Below are 26233 nucleotides of genomic sequence, written 5' to 3' on the forward strand. Positions count from 1 at the left end.
TCCCTACATCTCACCTTTCTTTTCAGACAAGCCATTTGAAATACACTTAACTTATTTCACAGCCAATAAGTCTTTGAAATAATGTCTATTTTTTAGAGAAATCTTCTTATATAATTAGGCAGAAAATCTCACCTGCCATAGTTTTCAAAACAGCATAATTTCACTCTTCTCAATGCTTAATCTGAAGTATTAAACAACCTTTGAGTATTTAGGTTCATCAACGACATGTACTTTAAAAATGTTTTAGAGATCCTACCAGCCTTTGAAAACCTCCTTGTTCCTTGTTTCAGTTCCAGTTTTATGTATATTTTCTGCCTTGCACCTGATTATTCCAACATCAGATGGATGGCCTAGGGAATCTCATTCTGGTATTGATTGTTTCTGCTGATTGTCTCCCTTTGTAGCTGATTTCTTCAATATTGTGTAAATTTAGATCATGAGCTCATGTTTAGCTAAACAGCTGACCTTGTAAGAAGCTTAGGTGTGAACGCTGGTAAGCTTCAGCACAAAGTCGGCAAAGATTTATTTGTGTCCCTCCAATGAGTTGCCCGCAAGGACCCCGTTTTCTAAAAGTGTTGGTCCAATACTCCTTCGAGAGGCAGTGGACTCAGACATGGCTGCTTTTCAGCCTACGATCTGGGGCAGGGCCAGTGGGCGGCCTGTGGCCCGAGCAAGAGCCTCTCCACATGTGTCCCAGGGACCCATTTACCTGCGAACTTCGGTCACCTGGCAGGAAGCTACGATGCCCTGAACTATGGTGAGCTGTGCAGCGAGGAGTACTGCACGGACAGGTTCCAAACACACTTCAAATAAGAGGGCGGCCTGAGTGGAAAGGTGAGAGTTTGGGCAGCTGTGCAGACAAAGAAGGCGCCCTTTGGCCTGGGCCTAAATGCTTGTGACACCCCACAGGGTCTGCCGGGCCCTGAGGGCCCTGCCCTGGGCCCCCTGCTCCCCTGCCCTTTGTTCAGTCATAGCAGAGATGGCCACACCCACTCCCTCAGTGAGGGCAGTCTTCCAAGCTCCCTCAGCCACGCCCCCTCTCCGCAGGTTACCATGGACTACAGATGCTGCATTCTGAGGCCGGGGCGTTCCGAGAATGCCAAGGGCAGACATGATGACCTTAAATGATTTCCTCTTGTGTCAGTTTTGGTAAAGTTTAGGAGCTAGGAAATGGTCCGCTTTACAGAAATGTTCAAATTTACTGGCATTTCATATATTCTCTGCTATACCATTGTCCTGATTCTTTCTGTATATTCTTTACTTATGTTTTGGTTTTCCTTAATCAAAGTGTGTCTTTTAAATCTTTTCAAAGAATATTCTTTGTACTTACTAAATCACCTGAATTTTATACGTTTTCTGTTGTATTAAGTTCTGCTCATATCTTTATTTATCTTTTTTCTATGTTCTCAGGGTTTATTGTTTTGATCTTCTGATGTCAATTAAAACACTTGGTTATTCATTTTCATCAATCTTTTTACTTATAGAGATTTGAACTTTTAAAGATTCCAGCTCACTTTTAAGTTTCTAAGGGTCAGGTCCTCTACATTGTGCCTGGCCTAAGGCTTAGTTCACCATATAGCAATGTATATATTGACATTTTCCCCTCGACTTTCTGTGATTCCCTACATCTCACCTTTCTTTGCAGACAAGCCATTTGAAATACACTTAACTTATTTCACAGCCAATAAGTCTTTGAAATAATGTCTATTGTTTAGAGAAATCTTCTTATATAATTAGGCAGAAAATCTCACCTGCCATAGTTTTCAAAACAGCATAATTTCACTCTTCTCAATGCTTAATCTGTGGTATTAAACAACCTTTGAGTATTTAGGTATATCAACGACATGTACTTTAAAAATGTTTGAGAGATCCTACCAGCCTTTGAAAACCTCCTTGTTCCTTGTTTCAGTTCAAGTTTTATGTATACTTTCTGCCTTGCACCTGATTATTCCAACATCTGATGGTTGGCCTAGGGAATCTAATTCTGGTATTGATTGTTTTTGCTGCTTGTCTCCCCTTGTAGCTGATTTCTTCATTATTGTGTAAATTTAGATAATGAGCTCATGTTTAGCTAAACAGCTGACCTTGTAAGAGGCTTAGGTGTGAACGCTCGTAAGCTTCAGCAGAAAGTCCGCAAAGATTTTTTTGTGTTCCTCCAATGAGTTACCCGCGCGGACCCCTTTTTCTACAAGTGTTGGTCCACTACTACCTCTAGAGGCTGGGAGTCAGACAGGACTGCTTTGCTGCCCCCGATCTGGGATAGTGGCTTTGGGCGGCCTGTGGCCTGGGCAGGAGTCTCCCCACGTGTGTCCCACGACCCATCTGCCTGCGAACTTCGGTCACCTGGCAGGAAGCTATGATGCCCAGACCTATGGTTAGCTTTGCATCGAGGTGTACTGCGCGGACCGGTTCCACACGCACTTCAAGTAAGAGGGCGGCCTGAGTGGAAAGGTGAGAGTTTGGGCAGCTGTGCAGACCAAGAAGGCGCATTTTGGCCTGGGCCTAAATGCTTGTGACACACGACTGGGCCTGCCGGGCTCTGAGGGCCCTGCCGTGGGCCCCCTTCTCCCCTGCCCTTTGTTCAGTCACAGCAGAGATGGCCCCACACACTCCCTCAGTGAAGGCAGTGTTCCAACTTCCCTCAGCCCTGCCCCCTCTCCGCAGGTAACCATGGACAACAGATGCTGCATTCTGAGGCCAGGGCGTTCCGAGAATGCCAAGGGCAGACATGATGACCTTAAATGATTTCCTCTTGTGTCAATTTTGGTAAAGTTTAGGAGCTAGGAAATGGTCCACTTTACAGAAATGTTCAAATTTACTGGCATTTCAGATATTCTCTGCTATAACATTGTCCTGATTCTTTCTGTATATTCTTTACTTATGTTTTGGTTTTCCTTAATCAAAGTGTGTCTTTTAAATCTTGTCAAAGAATATTCTTTGGACTTACTACCTCAACTGAATTTTATACGTTTTCTGTGGTATTAAGTTCTGCTCATATCTTTATTTATCTTTTTTCTATGTTCTCAGGGTTTATTGTTTTGATCTTCTGATGTCAATTAAAACACTTGGTTATTCATTTTAATAAATCTTTTTACTTATAAAGATTTGAATTTTTAAAGATTCCAGCTTACTTGTAAATTTCTAAGGGTCAGGTCCTCTACATTGTGGCTGGCCCAAGGCCTAGTTCACAATATAGCAAAGTATATATTGACCTATTTTCCCCGCGACTTTCTGTGATTTCCTACATCTCACCTTTCTTTGCAGACAAGCCATTTGAAATAACCTTAACTTATTTCACAGCCATTAAGTCTTTGAAATAATGTGCATTTTTCAGAGAAATCTTCTTATATATTTAGGCAGAAAATCTGACCTGCCATAGTTTTCAAAACAGCATAATTTCACCCTTCTCAATGATGAATCTGTTGTAATACACAACCTTTGAGGATTTAGCTTTATCAATGACATGTACTTTAAAAATGTTTTAGAGATCCTACCAGTCTTTGAAAACATCCTTGTTCCTTGTTTCAGTTCCAGTTTTATGTATATTTTCTGCCTTGCACCTGATTATTCCAACGTCTGATCGATGGCTAAGGGAATCTAATTCTGGTATTGATTGTTTTTGTCGCTTGTCTCCCCTTGTAGCTGATTTCTTCATTATTGTGTAAATTTAGATCATGAGCTCATGTTTAGCTAAACAGCTGACCTTGTAAGAGGCTTAGGTGTGAACGCTCGTAAGCTTCAGCAGAAATTCGGCCAAGATTTTTTTGTATCCCTCCAATGAGTTACCCGCGCGGACACCTTTTTCTACAAGTGTTGGTCCACTACTCCCTCTAGAGGCTGGGACTCAGACAGGACTGCTTTGCTACCCCCGATCTGGGATAGTGGTTTTGGGCGGCCTGTGGCCTGGGCAGGAGGCACCGCACGTGTGTCCCACAACCCATCTGCCTGCGAACTTCGGTCACCTGGCAGGAAGCTATGATGCCCAGACCTATGGTTAGCTTTGCATCGAGGTGCACTGCGCGGACCGGTTCCACACACACTTCAAGTAAGAGGGCGGCCTGAGTGGAAAGGTGAGAGTTTGGGCAGCTGTGCAGACAAAGAAGGCGCACTTTGGCCTGGGCCTAAATGCTTGTGACACACGACTGGGCCTGCCGGGCTCTGAGGGCCCTGCCCTTGGCCCCCTTCTCCCCTGCCCTTTGTTCAGTCACAGCAGAGATGGCCCCACCCACTCCCTCAGTGAAGGAAGTGTTCCAACCTCCCTCAGCCCCGCCCCCTCTCCGCAGGTTACCATGGACTACAGATGCTGCATTCTGAGGCCAGGGCGTTCCGAGAATGCCAAGGGCAGACATGATGACCTTAAATGATTTCCTCTTGTGTCAATTTTGGTAAACTTTAGGAGCTAGGAAATGGTCCACTTTACAGAAATGTTCAAATTTACTGGCATTTCAGATATTCTCTGCTATAACATTGTCCTGATTCTTTCTGTACATTCTTTACTTATGTTTTGGTTTTCCTTAATCAAAGTGTGTCTTTTAAATCTTGTCAAAGAATATTCTTTGGACTTACTACCTCAACTGAATTTTATACGTTTTCTGTGGTATTAAGTTCTGCTCATATCTTTATTTATCTTTTTTCTATGTTCTCAGGGTTTATTGTTTTGATTTTCTGATGTCAATTAAAACACTTGGTTATTCATTTTAATAAATCTTTTTACTTATAAAGATTTGAATTTTTAAAGATTCCAGCTTACTTGTAAGTTTCTAAGGGTCAGGTCCTCTACATTGTGGCTGGCCAAAGGCTTAGTTCACAATATAGCAAAGTATATATTGACCTATTTTCCCCTCGACTTTCTGTGATTTCCTACATCTCACCTTTCTTTGCAGACAAGCCATTTGAAATAAACTTAACTTATTTCACAGCCAATAACTCTTTGAAATAATGTGCATTTTTCAGAGAAATCTTCGTATATATTTAGGCAGAAAATCTGACCTGCCATAATTTTCAAAACAGCATAATTTCACTCTTCTCAATGATGAATCTGTTGTATTACACAACCTTTGAGTATTTAGCTTTATCAATGACATGTACTTTAAAAATGTTTTAGAGATCCTACCAGTCTTTGAAAACATCCTTGTTCCTTGTTTCAGTTCCAGTTTTGTGTATCCTATCTGCCTTGCACCTGAATATTCCAACATCTGATGGTTGGCCTAGGGAATCTAATACTGGTATTGATTGTTTTTGCTGCTTGTCTCCCCTTGTAGCTGATTTCTTCATTATTGTGTAAATTTAGATCATCAGCTCATGTTTAGCTAAACAGCTGACCTTGTAAGAGGTTTAGGTGTGAACGCTCGTAAGCTTCAGCAGAAAGTCTGCAAAGATTTTTTTGTGTCCCTCCAATGAGTTACCCACGCGGACCCCTTTTTCTACAAGTGTTGGTCCACTACTCCTTCTAGAGGCTGGGACTCAGACAGGACTGCTTTGCTGCCCCCGATCTGGGATAGTGGCTTTGGGCGGCCTGTGGCCTGGGCAGGAGGCTCCCCACGTGTGTCCCACGACCCATCTGCCTGCGAACTTTAGTCACCTGGCAGGAAGCTATGATGCCCAGACCTATGGTTAGCTTTGCAGCGAGGTGTACTGCGCGGACCGGTTCCACACACACTTCAAGTAAGAGGTCGGCCTGAGTGGAAAGGTGAGAGTTTGGGCAGCTGTGCAGACAAAGAAGGCGCACTTTGGCCTGTGCCTAAATGCATCTGACACACGACTGGGCCTGCCGGGCTCTGAGGGCCCTGCCGTTGGCCCCCTTCTCCCCTGCCCTTTGTTCAGTCACAGCAGAGATGGCCCCACCCACTCCCTCAGTGAAGGCAGTGTTCCAACCTCCCTCAGCCCCGCCCCCTCTCCGCAGGTTACCATGGACTACAGATGCTGCATTCTGAGGCCAGGGCGTTCCGAGAATGCCAAGGGCAGACATGATGACCTTAAATGATTTCCCCTTGTGTCAATTTTGGTAAACTTTAGGACCTAGGAAATGGTCCACTTTACACAAACGTTCAAATTTACTGCCATTTCATATACTCTCTGCTATAACATTGTCCTGATTCTTTCTGTATATTCTTTACTTATGTTTTGGTTTTCCTTAATCAAAGTGTGTCTTTTAATCTTGTCAAAGAATATTCTTTGGACTTACTAAATCACCTGAATTTTATACGTTTTCTATTGTATTAAGTTCAGCTCATATCTTTATTTATATTTTTTCTATGTTCTCAGGTTTATTGTTTTGATATTCTGATGTCAATAAAAACACTTGGTTATTCATTTTAAAAAATCTTTTTACTTATAAAGATTTGAACTTTTCTAGATTCCAGCTTACTTGTAAGTTTCTAAGGGTCAGGTCCTCTACATTGTGGCTGGCCTAAGTCTTAGTTCACCATAGAGCAATGTATATATTGACCTATTTTCCCCTCGACTTTCTGTGATTCCCTACATCTCACCTTTCTTTGCAGACAAGCCATTTGAAATAACCTTAACTTATTTCACGGCCAATAAGACTTTGAAATAATGTGTATTTTTTAGAGAAATCTTCTTATATAATTAGGCAGAAAATCTGACCTGCCATAGTTTTCAAAACAGCATAATTTCACTCTTCTCAATGTTGAATCTGTTGTATTACACAACCATTGAGTATTTAGCTTTATCAATGACATGTACTTTAAAAATGTTTTAGAGATCCTACCAGTCTTTGAAAACATCCTTTTTCCTTGTTTCAGTTCAAGTTTTATGTATACTTTCTGCCTTGCACCTGATTATTCCAACATCTGATGGTTGGCCTAGGGAATCTAATTCTGGTATTGATTGTTTTTGCTGCTTGTCTCCCCTTGTAGCTGATTTCTTCATTATTGTGTAAATTTAGATCATGAGCTCATGTTTAGCTAAACAGCTGACCTTGTAAGAGGCTTAGGTGTGAACGTTCGTAAGCTTCAGCAGAAAGTCCGCAAAGATTTTTTTGTGTTCCTCCAATGAGTTACCCGCGCGGACCCCTTTTTCTACAAGTGTTGGTCCACTACTCCCTCTAGAGGCTGGGAGTCAGACAGGACTGCTTTGCTGCCCCCGATCTGGGATAGTGGCTTTGGGCGGCCTGTGGCCTGGGCAGGAGTCTCCCCACGTGTGTCCCACGACCCATCTGCCTGCGAACTTCGGTCACCTGGCAGGAAGCTATGATGCCCAGACCTATGGTTAGCTTTGCATCGAGGTGTACTGCGCGGACCGGTTCCACACACACTTCAAGTAAGAGGGCGGCCTGAGTGGAAAGGTGAGAGTTTGGGCAGCTGTGCAGACAAAGAAGGCGCACTTTGGCCTGGGCCTAAATGCTTGTGACACACGACTGGGCCTGCCGGGCTCTGAGGGCCCTGCCCTTGGCCCCCTTCTCCCCTGCCCTTTGTTCAGTCACAGCAGAGATGGCCCCACCCACTCCCTCAGTGAAGGCAGTGTTCCAACCTCCCTCAGCCCCGCCCCCTCTCCGCAGGTAACCATGGACAACAGATGCTGCATTCTGAGGCCAGGGCGTTCCGAGAATGCCAAGGGCAGACATGATGACCTTAAATGATTTCCTCTTGTGTCAATTTTGGTAAAGTTTAGGAGCTAGGAAATGGTCCACTTTACAGAAATGTTCAAATTTACTGGCATTTCAGATATTCTCTGCTATAACATTGTCCTGATTCTTTCTGTATATTCTTTACTTATGTTTTGGTTTTCCTTAATCAAAGTGTGTCTTTTAAATCTTGTCAAAGAATATTCTTTGGACTTACTACCTCAACTGAATTTTATACGTTTTCTGTGGTATTAAGTTCTGCTCATATCTTTATTTATCTTTTTTCTATGTTCTCAGGGTTTATTGTTTTGATCTTCTGATGTCAATTAAAACACTTGGTTATTCATTTTAATAAATCTTTTTACTTATAAAGATTTGAATTTTTAAAGATTCCAGCTTACTTGTAAATTTCTAAGGGTCAGGTCCTCTACATTGTGGCTGGCCCAAGGCCTAGTTCACAATATAGCAAAGTATATATTGACCTATTTTCCCCGCGACTTTCTGTGATTTCCTACATCTCACCTTTCTTTGCAGACAAGCCATTTGAAATAACCTTAACTTATTTCACAGCCATTAAGTCTTTGAAATAATGTGCATTTTTCAGAGAAATCTTCTTATATATTTAGGCAGAAAATCTGACCTGCCATAGTTTTCAAAACAGCATAATTTCACCCTTCTCAATGATGAATCTGTTTTAATACACAACCTTGGAGGATTTAGCTTTATCAATGACATGTACTTTAAAAATGTTTTAGAGATCCTACCAGTCTTTGAAAACATCCTTCTTCCTTGTTTCAGTTCCAGTTTTATGTATATTTTCTGCCTTGCACCTGATTATTCCAACGTCTGATCGATGGCTAAGGGAATCTAATTCTGGTATTGATTGTTTTTGCTGCTTGTCTCCCCTTGTAGCTGATTTCTTCATTATTGTGTAAATTTAGATCATGAGCTCATGTTTAGCTAAACAGCTGACCTTGTAAGAGGCTTAGGTGTGAACGCTCGTAAGCTTCAGCAGAAAGTCGGCAAAGATTTTTTTGTGTCCCTCCAATGAGTTACCCGCGCGGACACCTTTTTCTACAAGTGTTGGTCCACTACTCCCTCTAGAGGCTGGGACTCAGACAGGACTGCTTTGCTACCCCCGATCTGGGATAGTGGTTTTGGGCGGCCTGTGGCCTGGGCAGGAGGCACCACACGTGTGTCCCACAACCCATCTGCCTGCGAACTTTAGTCACCTGGCAGGAAGCTATGATGCCCAGACCTATGGTTAGCTTTGCATCGAGGTGCACTGCGCGGACCGGTTCCACACACACTTCAAGTAAGAGGGCGGCCTGAGTGGAAAGGTGAGAGTTTGGGCAGCTGTGCAGACAAAGAAGGCGCACTTTGGCCTGGGCCTAAAAGCTTGTGACACACGACTGGGCCTGCCGGGCTCTGAGGGCCCTGCCCTTGGCCCCCTTCTCCCCTGCCCTTTGTTCAGTCACAGCAGAGATGGCCCCACCCACTCCCTCAGTGAAGGAAGTGTTCCAACCTCCCTCAGCCCCGCCCCCTCTCCGCAGGTTACCATGGACTACAGATGCTGCATTCTGAGGCCAGGGCGTTCCGAGAATGCCAAGGGCAGACATGATGACCTTAAATGATTTCCTCTTGTGTCAATTTTGGTAAACTTTAGGAGCTAGGAAATGGTCCACTTTACAGAAATGTTCAAATTTACTGGCATTTCAGATATTCTCTGCTATAACATTGTCCTGATTCTTTCTGTATATTCTTTACTTATGTTTTGGTTTTCCTTAATCAAAGTGTGTCTTTTAATCTTGTCAAAGAATATTCTTTGGACTTACTAAATCACCTGAATTTTATACGTTTTCTATTGTATTAAGTTCAGCTCATATCTTTATTTATATTTTTTCTATGTTCTCAGGTTTATTGTTTTGATATTCTGATGTCAATAAAAACACTTGGTTATTCATTTTAAAAAATCTTTTTACTTATAAAGATTTGAACTTTTCTAGATTCCAGCTTACTTGTAAGTTTCTAAGGGTCAGGTCCTCTACATTGTGGCTGGCCTAAGTCTTAGTTCACCATAGAGCAATGTATATATTGACCTATTTTCCCCTCGACTTTCTGTGATTCCCTACATCTCACCTTTCTTTGCAGACAAGCCATTTGAAATAACCTTAACTTATTTCACGGCCAATAAGTCTTTGAAATAATGTGTATTTTTTAGAGAAATCTTCTTATATAATTAGGCAGAAAATCTGACCTGCCATAGTTTTCAAAACAGCATAATTTCACTCTTCTCAATGTTGAATCTGTTGTATTACACAACCATTGAGTATTTAGCTTTATCAATGACATGTACTTTAAAAATGTTTTAGAGATCCTACCAGTCTTTGAAAACATCCTTTTTCCTTGTTTCAGTTCAAGTTTTATGTATACTTTCTGCCTTGCACCTGATTATTCCAACATCTGATGGTTGGCCTAGGGAATCTAATTCTGGTATTGATTGTTTTTGCTGCTTGTCTCCCCTTGTAGCTGATTTCTTCATTATTGTGTAAATTTAGATCATGAGCTCATGTTTAGCTAAACAGCTGACCTTGTAAGAGGCTTAGGTGTGAACGTTCGTAAGCTTCAGCAGAAAGTCCGCAAAGATTTTTTTGTGTTCCTCCAATGAGTTACCCGCGCGGACCCCTTTTTCTACAAGTGTTGGTCCACTACTCCCTCTAGAGGCTGGGAGTCAGACAGGACTGCTTTGCTGCCCCCGATCTGGGATAGTGGCTTTGGGCGGCCTGTGGCCTGGGCAGGAGTCTCCCCACGTGTGTCCCACGACCCATCTGCCTGCGAACTTCGGTCACCTGGCAGGAAGCTATGATGCCCAGACCTATGGTTAGCTTTGCATCGAGGTGTACTGCGCGGACCGGTTCCACACACACTTCAAGTAAGAGGGCGGCCTGAGTGGAAAGGTGAGAGTTTGGGCAGCTGTGCAGACAAAGAAGGCGCACTTTGGCCTGGGCCTAAATGCTTGTGACACACGACTGGGCCTGCCGGGCTCTGAGGGCCCTGCCCTTGGCCCCCTTCTCCCCTGCCCTTTGTTCAGTCACAGCATAGATGGCCCCACCCACTCCCTCAGTGAAGGCAGTGTTCCAACCTCCCTCAGCCCCGCCCCCTCTCCGCAGGTAACCATGGACAACAGATGCTGCATTCTGAGGCCAGGGCGTTCCGAGAATGCCAAGGGCAGACATGATGACCTTAAATGATTTCCTCTTGTGTCAATTTTGGTAAAGTTTAGGAGCTAGGAAATGGTCCACTTTACAGAAATGTTCAAATTTACTGGCATTTCAGATATTCTCTGCTATAACATTGTCCTGATTCTTTCTGTATATTCTTTACTTATGTTTTGGTTTTCCTTAATCAAAGTGTGTCTTTTAAATCTTGTCAAAGAATATTCTTTGGACTTTCTACCTCAACTGAATTTTATACGTTTTCTGTGGTATTAAGTTCTGCTCATATCTTTATTTATCTTTTTTCTATGTTCTCAGGGTTTATTGTTTTGATCTTCTGATGTCAATTAAAACACTTGGTTATTCATTTTAATAAATCTTTTTACTTATAAAGATTTGAATTTTTAAAGATTCCAGCTTACTTGTAAATTTCTAAGGGTCAGGTCCTCTACATTGTGGCTGGCCCAAGGCCTAGTTCACAATATAGCAAAGTATATATTGACCTATTTTCCCCGCGACTTTCTGTGATTTCCTACATCTCACCTTTCTTTGCAGACAAGCCATTTGAAATAACCTTAACTTATTTCACAGCCATTAAGTCTTTGAAATAATGTGCATTTTTCAGAGAAATCTTCTTATATATTTAGGCAGAAAATCTGACCTGCCATAGTTTTCAAAACAGCATAATTTCACCCTTCTCAATGATGAATCTGTTTTAATACACAACCTTGGAGGATTTAGCTTTATCAATGACATGTACTTTAAAAATGTTTTAGAGATCCTACCAGTCTTTGAAAACATCCTTCTTCCTTGTTTCAGTTCCAGTTTTATGTATATTTTCTGCCTTGCACCTGATTATTCCAACGTCTGATCGATGGCTAAGGGAATCTAATTCTGGTATTGATTGTTTTTGCTGCTTGTCTCCCCTTGTAGCTGATTTCTTCATTATTGTGTAAATTTAGATCATGAGCTCATGTTTAGCTAAACAGCTGACCTTGTAAGAGGCTTAGGTGTGAACGCTCGTAAGCTTCAGCAGAAAGTCGGCAAAGATTTTTTTGTGTCCCTCCAATGAGTTACCCGCGCGGACACCTTTTTCTACAAGTGTTGGTCCACTACTCCCTCTAGAGGCTGGGACTCAGACAGGACTGCTTTGCTACCCCCGATCTGGGATAGTGGTTTTGGGCGGCCTGTGGCCTGGGCAGGAGGCACCACACGTGTGTCCCACAACCCATCTGCCTGCGAACTTTAGTCACCTGGCAGGAAGCTATGATGCCCAGACCTATGGTTAGCTTTGCATCGAGGTGCACTGCGCGGACCGGTTCCACACACACTTCAAGTAAGAGGGCGGCCTGAGTGGAAAGGTGAGAGTTTGGGCAGCTGTGCAGACAAAGAAGGCGCACTTTGGCCTGGGCCTAAAAGCTTGTGACACACGACTGGGCCTGCCGGGCTCTGAGGGCCCTGCCCTTGGCCCCCTTCTCCCCTGCCCTTTGTTCAGTCACAGCAGAGATGGCCCCACCCACTCCCTCAGTGAAGGAAGTGTTCCAACCTCCCTCAGCCCCGCCCCCTCTCCGCAGTTTACCATGGACTACAGATGCTGCATTCTGAGGCCAGGGCGTTCCGAGAATGCCAAGGGCAGACATGATGACCTTAAATGATTTCCTCTTGTGTCAATTTTGGTAAACTTTAGGAGCTAGGAAATGGTCCACTTTACAGAAATGTTCAAATTTACTGGCATTTCAGATATTCTCTGCTATAACATTGTCCTGATTCTTTCTGTATATTCTTTACTTATGTTTTGGTTTTCCTTAATCAAAGTGTGTCTTTTAAATCTTGTCAAAGAATATTCTTTGGACTTACTACCTCAACTGAATTTTATACGTTTTCTGTGGTATTAAGTTCTGCTCATATCTTTATTTATCTTTTTTCTATGTTCTCAGGGTTTATTGTTTTGATTTTCTGATGTCAATTAAAACACTTGGTTATTCATTTTAAAAAATCTTTTTACTTATAAAGATTTGAACTTTTCTAGATTCCAGCTTACTTGTAAGTTTCTAAGGGTCAGGTCCTCTACATTGTGGCTGGCCTAAGTCTTAGTTCACCATAGAGCAATGTATATATTGACCTATTTTCCCCTCGACTTTCTGTGATTCCCTACATCTCACCTTTCTTTGCAGACAAGCCATTTGAAATAACCTTAACTTATTTCACGGCCAATAAGTCTTTGAAATAATGTGTATTTTTTAGAGAAATCTTCTTATATAATTAGGCAGAAAATCTGACCTGCCATAGTTTTCAAAACAGCATAATTTCACTCTTCTCAATGTTGAATCTGTTGTATTACACAACCATTGAGTATTTAGCTTTATCAATGACATGTACTTTAAAAATGTTTTAGAGATCCTACCAGTCTTTGAAAACATCCTTTTTCCTTGTTTCAGTTCAAGTTTTATGTATACTTTCTGCCTTGCACCTGATTATTCCAACATCTGATGGTTGGCCTAGGGAATCTAATTCTGGTATTGATTGTTTTTGCTGCTTGTCTCCCCTTGTAGCTGATTTCTTCATTATTGTGTAAATTTAGATCATGAGCTCATGTTTAGCTAAACAGCTGACCTTGTAAGAGGCTTAGGTGTGAACGCTCGTAAGCTTCAGCAGAAAGTCCGCAAAGATTTTTTTGTGTCCCTCCAATGAGTTACCCGCGCGGACCCCTTTTTCTACAAGTGTTGGTCCACTACTCCCTCTAGAGGCTGGGAGTCACACAGGACTGCTTTGCTGCCCCCGATCTGGGATAGTGGCTTTGGGCGGCCTGTGGCCTGGGCAGGAGTCTCCCCACGTGTGTCCCACGACCCATCTGCCTGCGAACTTCGGTCACCTGGCAGGAAGCTATGATGCCCAGACCTATGGTTAGCTTTGCATCGAGGTGTACTGCGCGGACCAGTTCCACACACACTTCAAGTAAGAGGGCGGCCTGAGTGGAAAGGTGAGAGTTTGGGCAGCTGTGCAGACAAAGAAGGCGCACTTTGGCCTGGGCCTAAATGCTTGTGACACACGACTTGGCCTGCCGGGCTCTGAGGGCCCTGCCGTGGGCCCCCTTCTCCCCTGCCCTTTGTTCAGTCACAGCAGAGATGGCCCCACACACTCCCTCAGTGAAGGAAGTGTTCCAACCTCCCTCAGCCCCGCCCCCTCTCCGCAGGTTACCATGGACAACAGATGCTGCATTCTGAGGCCAGGGCGTTCCGAGAATGCCAAGGGCAGACATGATGACCTTAAATGATTTCCTCTTGTGTCAATTTTGGTAAAGTTTAGGAGCTAGGAAATGGTCCACTTTACAGAAATGTTCAAATTTACTGGCATTTCAGATATTCTCTGCTATAACATTGTCCTGATTCTTTCTGTATATTCTTTACTTATGTTTTGGTTTTCCTTAATCAAAGTGTGTCTTTTAAATCTTGTCAAAGAATATTCTTTGGACTTTCTACCTCAACTGAATTTTATACGTTTTCTGTGGTATTAAGTTCTGCTCATATCTTTATTTATCTTTTTTCTATGTTCTCAGGGTTTATTGTTTTGATCTTCTGATGTCAATTAAAACACTTGGTTATTCATTTTAATAAATCTTTTTACTTATAAAGATTTGAATTTTTAAAGATTCCAGCTTACTTGTAAATTTCTAAGGGTCAGGTCCTCTACATTGTGGCTGGCCCAAGGCCTAGTTCACAATATAGCAAAGTATATATTGACCTATTTTCCCCGCGACTTTCTGTGATTTCCTACATCTCACCTTTCTTTGCAGACAAGCCATTTGAAATAACCTTAACTTATTTCACAGCCATTAAGTCTTTGAAATAATGTGCATTTTTCAGAGAAATCTTCTTATATATTTAGGCAGAAAATCTGACCTGCCATAGTTTTCAAAACAGCATAATTTCACCCTTCTCAATGATGAATCTGTTGTAATACACAACCTTTGAGGATTTAGCTTTATCAATGACATGTACTTTAAAAATGTTTTAGAGATCCTACCAGTCTTTGAAAACATCCTTGTTCCTTGTTTCAGTTCCAGTTTTATGTATATTTTCTGCCTTGCACCTGATTATTCCAACGTCTGATCGATGGCTAAGGGAATCTAATTCTGGTATTGATTGTTTTTGCTGCTTGTCTCCCGTTGTAGCTGATTTCTTCATTATTGTGTAAATTTAGATCATGAGCTCATGTTTAGCTAAACAGCTGACCTTGTAAGAGGCTTAGGTGTGAACGCTCGTAAGCTTCAGCAGAAAGTCGGCAAAGATTTTTTTGTGTCCCTCCAATGAGTTACCCGCGCAGACACCTTTTTCTACAAGTGTTGGTCCACTACTCCCTCTAGAGGCTGGGACTCAGACAGGACTGCTTTGCTACCCCCGATCTGGTATAGTGGTTTTGGGCGGCCTGTGGCCTGGGCAGGAGGCACCGCACGTGTGTCCCACAACCCATCTGCCTGCGAACTTCGGTCACCTGGCAGGAAGCTATGATGCCCAGACCTATGGTTAGCTTTGCATCGAGGTGCACTGCGCGGACCGGTTCCACACACACTTCAAGTAAGAGGGCGGCCTGAGTGGAAAGGTGAGAGTTTGGGCAGCTGTGCAGACAAAGAAGGCGCACTTTGGCCTGGGCCTAAATGCTTGTGACACACGACTGGGCCTGCCGGGCTCTGAGGGCCCTGCCCTTGGCCCCCTTCTCCCCTGCCCTTTGTTCAGTCACAGCAGAGATGGCCCCACCCACTCCCTCAGTGAAGGAAGTGTTCCAACCTCCCTCAGCCCCGCCCCCTCTCCGCAGGTTACCATGGACTACAGATGCTGCATTCTGAGGCCAGGGCGTTCCGAGAATGCCAAGGGCAGACATGATGACCTTAAATGATTTCCTCTTGTGTCAATTTTGGTAAACTTTAGGAGCTAGGAAATGGTCCACTTTACAGAAATGTTCAAATTTACTGGCATTTCAGATATTCTCTGCTATAACATTGTCCTGATTCTTTCTGTATATTCTTTACTTATGTTTTGGTTTTCCTTAATCAAAGTGTGTCTTTTAAATCTTGTCAAAGAATATTCTTTGGACTTACTACCTCAACTGAATTTTATACGTTTTCTGTGGTATTAAGTTCTGCTCATATCTTTATTTATCTTTTTTCTATGTTCTCAGGGTTTATTGTTTTGATTTTCTGATGTCAATTAAAACACTTGGTTATTCATTTTAATAAATCTTTTTACTTATAAAGATTTGAATTTTTAAAGATTCCAGCTTACTTGTAAGTTTCTAAGGGTCAGGTCCTCTACATTGTGGCTGGCCAAAGGCTTAGTTCACAATATAGCAAAGTATATATTGACCTATTTTCCCCTCGACTTTCTGTGATTTCCTACATCTCACCTTTCTTTGCAGACAAGCCATTTGAAATAAACTTAACTTATTTCACAGCCAATAACTCTTTGAAATAATGTGCATTTTTCAGAGAAATCTTCGTATATATTTAGGCAGAAAATCTGACCTGCCATAATTTTCAAAACAGCATAATTTCACTCTTCTCAATGATGAATCTGTTGTATTACACAACCTTTGAGTATTTAGCTTTATCAATGACATGTACTTTAAAAATGTTTTAGAGATCCTACCAGTCTTTGAAAACATCCTTGTTCCTTGTTTCAGTTCCAGTTTTGTGTATCCTATCTGCCTTGCACCTGAATATTCCAACATCTGATGGTTGGCCTAGGGAATCTAATACTGGTATTGATTGTTTTTGCTGCTTGTCTCCCCTTGTAGCTGATTTCTTCATTATTGTGTAAATTTAGATCATCAGCTCATGTTTAGCTAAACAGCTGACCTTGTAAGAGGTTTAGGTGTGAACGCTCGTAAGCTTCAGCAGAAAGTCTGCAAATATTTTTTTGTGTCCCTCCAATGAGTTACCCACGGGGACCCCTTTTTCTACAAGTGTTGGTCCACTACTCCCTCTAGAGGCTGGGACTCAGACAGGACTGCTTTGCTGCCCCCGATCTGGGATAGTGGCTTTGCGCGGCCTGTGGCCTGGGCAGGAGGCTCCCCACGTGTGTCCCACGACCCATCTGCCTGCGAACTTTAGTCACCTGGCAGGAAGCTATGATGCCCAGACCTATGGTTAGCTTTGCAGCGAGGTGTACTGCGCGGACCGGTTCCACACACACTTCAAGTAAGAGGTCGGCCTGAGTGGAAAGGTGAGAGTTTGGGCAGCTGTGCAGACAAAGAAGGCGCACTTTGGCCTGTGCCTAAATGCATCTGACACACGACTGGGCCTGCCGGGCTCTGAGGGCCCTGCCGTTGGCCCCCTTCTCCCCTGCCCTTTGTTCAGTCACAGCAGAGATGGCCCCAACCACTCCCTCAGTGAAGGCAGTGTTCCAACCTCCCTCAGCCCCGCCCCCTCTCCGCAGGTTACCATGGACTACAGATGCTGCATTCTGAGGCCAGGGCATTCCGAGAATGCCAAGGGCAGACATGATGACCTTAAATGATTTCCCCTTGTGTCAATTTTGGTAAAGTTTAGGAGCTAGGAAATGGTCCACTTTACAGAAATGTTCAAATTTACTGGCATTTCAGATACTCTCTGCTATAACATTGTCCTGATTCTTTCTGTATATTCTTTACTTATGTTTTGGTTTTCCTTAATCAAAGTGTGTCTTTTAATCTTGTCAAAGAATATTCTTTGGACTTACTACATCACCTGAATTTTATTTGTTTTCTATTGTATTAAGTTCTGCTCATATCTTTATTTATATTTTTTCTATGTTCTCAGGTTTATTGTTTTGATATTCTGATGTCAATTAAAACACTTGGTTATTCATTTTAAAAAATCTTTTTACTTATAAAGATTTGAACTTTTCTAGATTCCAGCTTACTTGTAAGTTTCTAAGGGTCAGGTCCTCTACATTGTGGCTGGCCTAAGTCTAAGTTCACCATATAGCAATGTATATATTGACCTATTTTCCCCTCGACTTTCTGTGATTCCCTACATCTCACCTTTCTTTGCAGACAAGCCATTTGAAATAACCTTAACTTATTTCACGGCCAATAAGTCTTTGAAATAATGTGTTATTTTTAGAGAAATCTTCTTATATAATTAGGCAGAAAAATCTGACCTGCCATAGTTTTCAAAACAGCATAATTTCACTCTTCTCAATGTTGAATCTGTTGTATTACACATCCATTGAGTATTTAGCTTTATCAATGACATGTACTTTAAAAATGTTTTAGAGATCCTACCAGTCTTTGAAAACATCCTTTTTCCTTGTTTCAGTGCAAGTTTTATGTATACTTTCTGCCTTGCACCTGATTATTCCAACATCTGATGGTTGGCCTAGGGAATCTAATCCTTGTATTGATTGTTTTTGCTGCTTGTCTCCCCTTGTAGCTGATTTCTTCATTATTGTGTAAATTTAGATCATGAGCTCATGTTTAGCTAAACATCTGACTTTGTAAGAGGCTTAAGTGTGAACACTCATAAGCTTCATCAGAAAGTCCGCAAAGATTTATTTGTGTCCCTCCAATGAGTTGCCTGCGAGGACCCCGTTTCCTACAAGGGTTGGTCCACTACTCCCACTAGAAGCACGGCCTCAGACAGGGCTGCTTTGCGCCCCACGATCTGGGGCAGTGGCATTGGGCGGCCTGTGGCCCGGGGAGGAGCCTCTCTGCGTGTGTCCCAGGGACCCATCTTCCTGCGAACTTCGGTCACCTGGCAGGAATCTACGATGCCCAGAACTATGCAGCGAGGTGTAATGCGTGGACAGGTTCCACACACACTTCAAGTAAGAGGGCGGCCTGAGTGGAAAGGTGAGAGTTTGTGCCGCTGTGCAGACAAAGAAGGCGCCCTTTGTCCTGGGCCTAAATGCTTGTGACACCCCACTGGGCCTGCCGGGCTCTGAGGGCCCTGCCCTGGGCCCCCTGCTCCCCTGCCCTTTGTTCAGTCACAGCAGAGATGGCCACACCCACTCCCTCTGTGAGGGCAGTGTTCCAAACTCCCTCAACCCCGCCCCCACTCGGCAGGTTACCATGGACTAAAGATGTTGTATTCTGAGTCCAGGGCATTCCGAGAATGCCAAGGGCAGACATGATGACCTTAAATGATTTCCTCTTGTGTCAGTTTTGGTAAATTTTAGGAGCTAGGAACTTGTCCACTTTACACAAACGTTCAAATTTACTGGCATTTCATATATTCTCTGCTACAACATTGTCCTGATTCTTTCTGTATATTCTTTACTTATGTTTTGGTTTTCCTTAATCAAAGTGTGTCTTTTAAATCTTGTCAAAGAATATTCTTTGGACTTACTACCTCAACTGAATTTTATACGTTTTCTGTGGTATTAAGTTCTGCTCATACCTTTATTTATCTTTTTTCTATGTTCTCAGGGTTTATTGCTTTGATCTTCTGATGTCAATTAAAACACATGGTTATTCATTTTAATAAATATTTTTACTTATAAAGATTTGAGTTTTTAAAGATTCCTGCTTACTTGTAAGTTTCTAAGGGTCAGGTCCTCTACATTGTGGCTGGCCAAAGGCTTAGTTCACAATATAGCAAAGTATATATTGACCTATTTTCCCCGCGACTTTCTGTGATTTCCTACATCTCACCTTTCTTTACAGACAAGCCATTTGAAATAAACTTAACTTATTTCACAGCCAATAACTCTTTGAAATAATGTGCATTTTTCAGAGAAATCTTCTTATATATTTAGGCAGAAAATCTGACCTGCCATAATTTTCAAAACAGCATAATTTCACTCTTCTCAATGATAAATCTGTGGTATTACACAACCTTTGAGTATTTAGCTTTATCAATGACATGTACGTTAAAAATGTTTTAGAGATCCTACCAGTCTTTGAAAACATCCTTGTTCCTTGTTTCAGTTCCAGTTTTGTGTATACTTTCTGCCTTGCACCTGATTATTCCAACATCTGATGGTTGGCCTAGGGAATCTACTTCTGGTATTGATTGTTTTTGCTGCTTGTCTCCCCTTGTAGCTGATGTCTTCATAATTGTGTAAATTTAGATCATGAGCTCATGTTTAGCTAAACAGCTGACCTTGTAAGAGGCTTAGGTGTGAACGCTCGTAAGCTTCACCAGAAAGTCCGCAAAGTTTTTTTTGTGTCCCTCCAATGAGTTACCCACGCGGACCCCTTTTTCTACAAGTGTTGGTCCACTACTCCCTCTAGAGCCTGGGACTCAGACAGGACTGCTTTGCTGCCCCCGATCTGGGATAGTAGCTTTGGGCGGCCTGTGGCCTGGGCAGGAGGCTCCCCACGTGTGTCCCACGACCATCTGCCTGTGAACTTCGGTCACCTGGCAGGAAGCTATGATGCCCAGACCTATGGTTAGCTTTGCAGCGAGGTGTACTGCGCGGACCGGTTCCACAGACACTTCAAGTAAGAGGGCGGCCTGAGTGGAAAGGTGAGAGTTTGGGCTGCTGTACAGACAAAGAAGGCTCACTTTGGCCTGTGCCTAAATGCTTCTGACACACGACTGGGCCTGCCGGGCTCTGAGGGCCCTGCCGTTGACCCCCTTCGCCCATGCCCTTTGTTCAGTCACAGCAGAGATGGCCCCACCCACTCCCTCAGTGAAGGCAGTGATCCAAACTCCCTCAGCCCCGCCCCCACTCCGCAGGTTACCATGGACTACAGATACTGCATTCTGAGGCCAGGGCATCCCGAGAATGCCAAGGGCAGACATGATGACCTTAAATGATTTCCTCTTGTGTCAATTTTGGTAAACTTTAGGAGCTAGGAAATGGTCCACTTTACAGAAATGTTCAAATTTACTGGCATTTCAGATATTCTCTGCTATAACATTGTCCTGATTCTTTCTGTATATTCTTTACTTATGTTATGGTTTTCCTTAATCAAAGTGTGTCTTTTAATCTTGTCAAAGAATATTCTTTGGACTTACTACCTCAACTGAATTTTATACGTTTTCTGTGGTATTAAGTTCTGCTCATATCTTTATTTATCTTTTTTCTATGTTCTCAGGGTTTATTGTTTTGATCTTCTGATGTCAATTAAAACACTTGGTTATTCATTTTAATCAAACTTTTTACTTATAAAGATTTGAATTTTTAGAGATTCCAGCTTACTTGTAAGTTTCTAAGGGTCAGGTCCTCTACATTGTGGCTGGCCAAAGGCTTAGTTCACAATATAGCAAAGTATATATTGACCTATTTTCCCCTCGACTTTCTGTGATTTCCTACATCTCACCTTTCTTTGCAGACAAGACATTTGAAATAACCTTAACTTATTTCACAGCCAATAAGTCTTTGAAATAATGTGCATTTTTCAGAGAAATCTTCTTATATATTTAGGCAGAAAATCTGACCTGCCATAGTTTTCAAAACAGCATAATTTCACTCTTCTCAATGATGAATCTGTTGTATTACACAACCTTTGAGTATTTAGCTTTATCAATGACATGTACTTTAAAAATGTTTTAGAGATCCTACCAGTCTTTGAAAACATCCTTGTTCCTTGTTTCAGTTCCAGTTTTATGTATATTTTCTGCCTTGCACCTGATTATTCCAACGTCTGATCGATGGCTTAGGGAATCTAATTCTGGTATTGATTGTTTTTGCTGATTGTCTCCCCCTGTAGCTGATTTCTTCATTATTGTGTAAATTTACCTCATGAGCTCATGTTTAGCTAAACATCTGACTTTGTAAGAGGCTTAGGTGTGAACACTCGTTAGCTTCATCAGAAAGTCCGCAAAAATTTATTTGTGTCCCTCCAATGAGTTGCCCGCGAGGACCCCGTTTTCTACAAGGGTTGGTCCACTACTCCCTCTAGAGGCACGGCCTCAGACAGGGCTGCTTTGCGCCCCACGATCTGGGGCAGTGGCATTGGGCGGCCTGTGGCCCGGGGAGGAGCCTCTCTGCGTGTGTCCCAGGGACCCATCTGCCTGCTAACTTCGGTCACCTGGCAGGAATCTACGATGCCCAGACCTATGGTTAGCTCTGCAGCAAGGTGTACTGCGCAGACAGGTTCCACACACACTTCAAGTAAGAGGGCGGCCTGAGTGGAAAGGTGAGAGTTTGTGCCGCTGTGCAGACAAAGAAGGCGCCCTTTGTCCTGGGCCTAAATGCTTGTGACACCCCACTGGCCCTGCCGGGCTTTGATGGCCCTGCCCTGGGCCCCCTGCTCCCCTGCCCTTTGTTCAGTGACATCAGAGATGGCCACACACACTCCCTCTGTGAGGGCAGTGTTCTTACCTCCCTCAGCCCCGCTCCCTCTCCGCAGGTTACCATGGACTACAGATGCTGCATTCTGAGTCTAGGGCATTCCGAGAATGCCAAGGGCAGACATGATGACCTTAAATGATTTCCTCTTGTGTCAGTTTTGGTAAATTTTAGGAGATACAAACTGGTCCACTTTACACAAACGTTCAAATTTACTGGCATTTCATATACTCTCTGCTATAACATTCTCCTGATTCTTTCTGTATATTCTTTACTTATGTTTTGGTGTTCCTTAATCTAAGTGTGTCTTTTAATCTTGTCAAAGAATATTCTTTGGACTTACTACATCACCTGAATTTTATACGTTTTCTATTGTATTAAGTTCTGCTCATATCTTTATTTATATTTTTTCTATGTTCTCAGGTTTATTGTTTTGATCTTCTGATGTCAATTAAAACACTTGGTTATTCAATTTAATAAATCTTTTTACTTATAAAGATTTGAACTTTTCACGATTCCAGCTTACTTGTAAGTTTCTAAGGGTCAGGTCCTCTACATTGTGGCTGGCCTAAGTCTTAGTTCACCATATAGCAATGTGTATATTGATCTATTTTCCCCTCGACTTTCTGTGATTCCCTACATCTCACCATTCTTTGCACTCAAGCCATTTGAAATACCCTTAACTTATTTCACAGCCAATAAGTCTTTGAAATAATGTGTATTTTTTAGAGAAATCTTCTTATATAATTAGGCAGAAAATCTGACCTGCCATAGTTTTCAAAACAGCATAATTTCACTCTTCTCAATGATGAATCTGTTGTATTACACAACCATTGAGTATTTAGCTTTATCAATGACATGTACTTTAAAAATGTTTTAGAGATCCTACCAGTCTTTGAAAACATCCTTGTGCCTTGTTTCAGTTCCAGTTTTGTGTATACTTTGTGCCCTGCACCTGATTATTCAACATCTAATGGTTGGCCTAAGGAATCTAATTCTGGTATTGACTGTTTTTGCTGCTTGTCTCCCCTTGTAGCTGATTTCTCATTATTGTGTAAATTTAGATCATGAGCTCATGTTTAGCTAAACAGCTGACCTTGTAAGAGGCTTAGGTGTGAACGCTCGTAAGCTTCAGCAGAAAGTCGGCAAAGATTTTTTTGTGTCCCTCCAATGAGTTACCCACGCGGACACCTTTTTCTACAAGTGTTGGTTCACTACTCCCTCTAGAGGCTGGGACTCAGACAGGACTGCTTTGCTACCCCCGATCTGGGATAGTGGTTTTGGGCGGCCTGTGGCCTGGGCAGGAGGCACCGCACGTGTGTCCCACAACCCATCTGCCTGCGAACTTCGGTCACCTGGCAGGAAGCTATGATGCCCAGACCTATGGTTAGCTTTGCATCGAGGTGCACTGCGCGGACCGGTTCCACACACACTTCAAGTAAGAGGGCGGCCTGAGTGGAAAGGTGAGAGTTTGGGCAGCTGTGCAGACAAAGAAGGCGCACTTTGGCCTGGGCCTAAATGCTTGTGACACACGACTGGGCCTGCCGGGCTCTGAGGGCCCTGCCCTTGGCCCCCTTCTCCCCTGCCCTTTGTTCAGTCACAGCAGAGATGGCCCCACCCACTCCCTCAGTGAAGGAAGTGTTCCAACCTCCCTCAGCCCCGCCCCCTCTCCGCAGGTTACCATGGACTACAGATGCTGCATTCTGAGGCCAGTGCGTTCCGAGAATGCCAAGGGCAGACATGATGACCTTAAATGATTTCCTCTTGTGTCAATTTTGGTAAAGTTTAGGAGCTAGGAAATGGTCCACTTTACAGAAATGTTCAAATTTACTGGCATTTCAGATATTCTCTGCTATAACATTGTCCTGATTCTTTCTGTATATTCTTTACTTATGTTTTGGTTTTCCTTAATCAAAGTGTGTCTTTTAAATCTTGTCAAAGAATATTCTTTGGACTTACTACCTCAACTGAATTTTATACGTTTTCTGTGGTATTAAGTTCTGCTCATATCTTTATTTATCTTTTTTCTATGTTCTCAGGGTTTATTGTTTTGATTTTCTGATGTCAATTAAAACACTTGGTTATTCATTTTAATAAATCTTTTTACTTATAAAGATTTGAATTTTTAAAGATTCCAGCTTACTTGTAAGTTTCTAAGGGTCAGGTCCTCTACATTGTGGCTGGCCAAAGGCTTAGTTCACAATATAGCAAAGTATATATTGACCTATTTTCCCCTCGACTTTCTGTGATTTCCTACATCTCACCTTTCTTTGCAGACAAGCCATTTGAAATAAACTTAACTTATTTCACAGCCAATAACTCTTTGAAATAATGTGCATTTTTCAGAGAAATCTTCGTATATATTTAGGCAGAAAATCTGACCTGCCATAATTTTCAAAACAGCATAATTTCACTCTTCTCAATGATGAATCTGTTGTATTACACAACCTTTGAGTATTTAGCTTTATCAATGACATGTACTTTAAAAATGTTTTAGAGATCCTACCAGTCTTTGAAAACATCCTTGTTCCTTGTTTCAGTTCCAGTTTTGTGTATCCTATCTGCCTTGCACCTGAATATTCCAACATCTGATGGTTGGCCTAGGGAATCTAATACTGGTATTGATTGTTTTTGCTGCTTGTCTCCGCTTGTAGCTGATTTCTTCATTATTGTGTATATTTAGATCATGAGCTCATGTTTAGCTAAACAGCTGACCTTGTAAGAGGTTTAGGTGTGAACGCTCGTAAGCTTCAGCAGAAAGTCTGCAAAGATTTTTTTGTGTCCCTCCAATGAGTTACCCACGCGGACCCCTTTTTCTACAAGTGTTGGTCCACTACTCCTTCTAGAGGCTGGGACTCAGACAGGACTGCTTTGCTGCCCCCGATCTGGGATAGTGGCTTTGGGCGGCCTGTGGCCTGGGCAGGAGGCTCCCCACGTGTGTCCCACGACCCATCTGCCTGCGAACTTTAGTCACCTGGCAGGAAGCTATGATGCCCAGACCTATGGTTAGCTTTGCAGCGAGGTGTACTGCGCGGACCGGTTCCACACACACTTCAAGTAAGAGGTCGGCCTGAGTGGAAAGGTGAGAGTTTGGGCAGCTGTGCAGACAAAGAAGGCGCACTTTGGCCTGTGCCTAAATGCATCTGACACACGACTGGGCCTGCCGGGCTCTGAGGGCCCTGCCGTTGGCCCCCTTCTCCCCTGCCCTTTGTTCAGTCACAGCAGAGATGGCCCCACCCACTCCCTCAGTGAAGGCAGTGTTCCAACCTCCCTCAGCCCCGCCCCCTCTCCGCAGGTTACCATGGACTACAGATGCTGCATTCTGAGGCCAGGGCATTCCGAGAATGCCAAGGGCAGACATGATGACCTTAAATGATTTCCCCTTGTGTCAATTTTGGTAAACTTTAGGACCTAGGAAATGGTCCACTTTACACAAACGTTCAAATTTACTGCCATTTCATATACTCTCTGCTATAAGATTGTCCTGATTCTTTCTGTATATTCTTTACTTATGTTTTGGTTTTCCTTAATCAAAGTGTGTCTTTTAATCTTGTCAAAGAATATTCTTTGGACTTACTAAATCACCTGAATTTTATACGTTTTCTATTGTATTAAGTTCAGCTCATATCTTTATTTATATTTTTTCTATGTTCTCAGGTTTATTGTTTTGATATTCTGATGTCAATAAAAACACTTGGTTATTCATTTTAAAAAATCTTTTTACTTATAAAGATTTGAACTTTTCTAGATTCCAGCTTACTTGTAAGTTTCTAAGGGTCAGGTCCTCTACATTGTGGCTGGCCTAAGTCTTAGTTCACCATAGAGCAATGTATATATTGACCTATTTTACCTCGACTTTCTGTGATTCCCTACATCTCACCTTTCTTTGCAGACAAGCCATTTGAAATAACCTTAACTTATTTCACGGCCAATAAGTCTTTGAAATAATGTGTATTTTTTAGAGAAATCTTCTTATATAATTAGGCAGAAAATCTGACCTGCCATAGTTTTCAAAACAGCATAATTTCACTCTTCTCAATGTTGAATCTGTTGTATTACACAACCATTGAGTATTTAGCTTTATCAATGACATGTACTTTAAAAATGTTTTAGAGATCCTACCAGTCTTTGAAAACATCCTTTTTCCTTGTTTCAGTTCAAGTTTTATGTATACTTTCTGCCTTGCACCTGATTATTCCAACATCTGATGGTTGGCC

This window comes from Mesoplodon bidens, assembly GCF_964165515.1.
Source record: "Mesoplodon bidens genome assembly, contig: HAP1_SCAFFOLD_128, whole genome shotgun sequence".
Lineage (NCBI taxonomy): Eukaryota > Metazoa > Chordata > Mammalia > Artiodactyla > Ziphiidae > Mesoplodon > Mesoplodon bidens.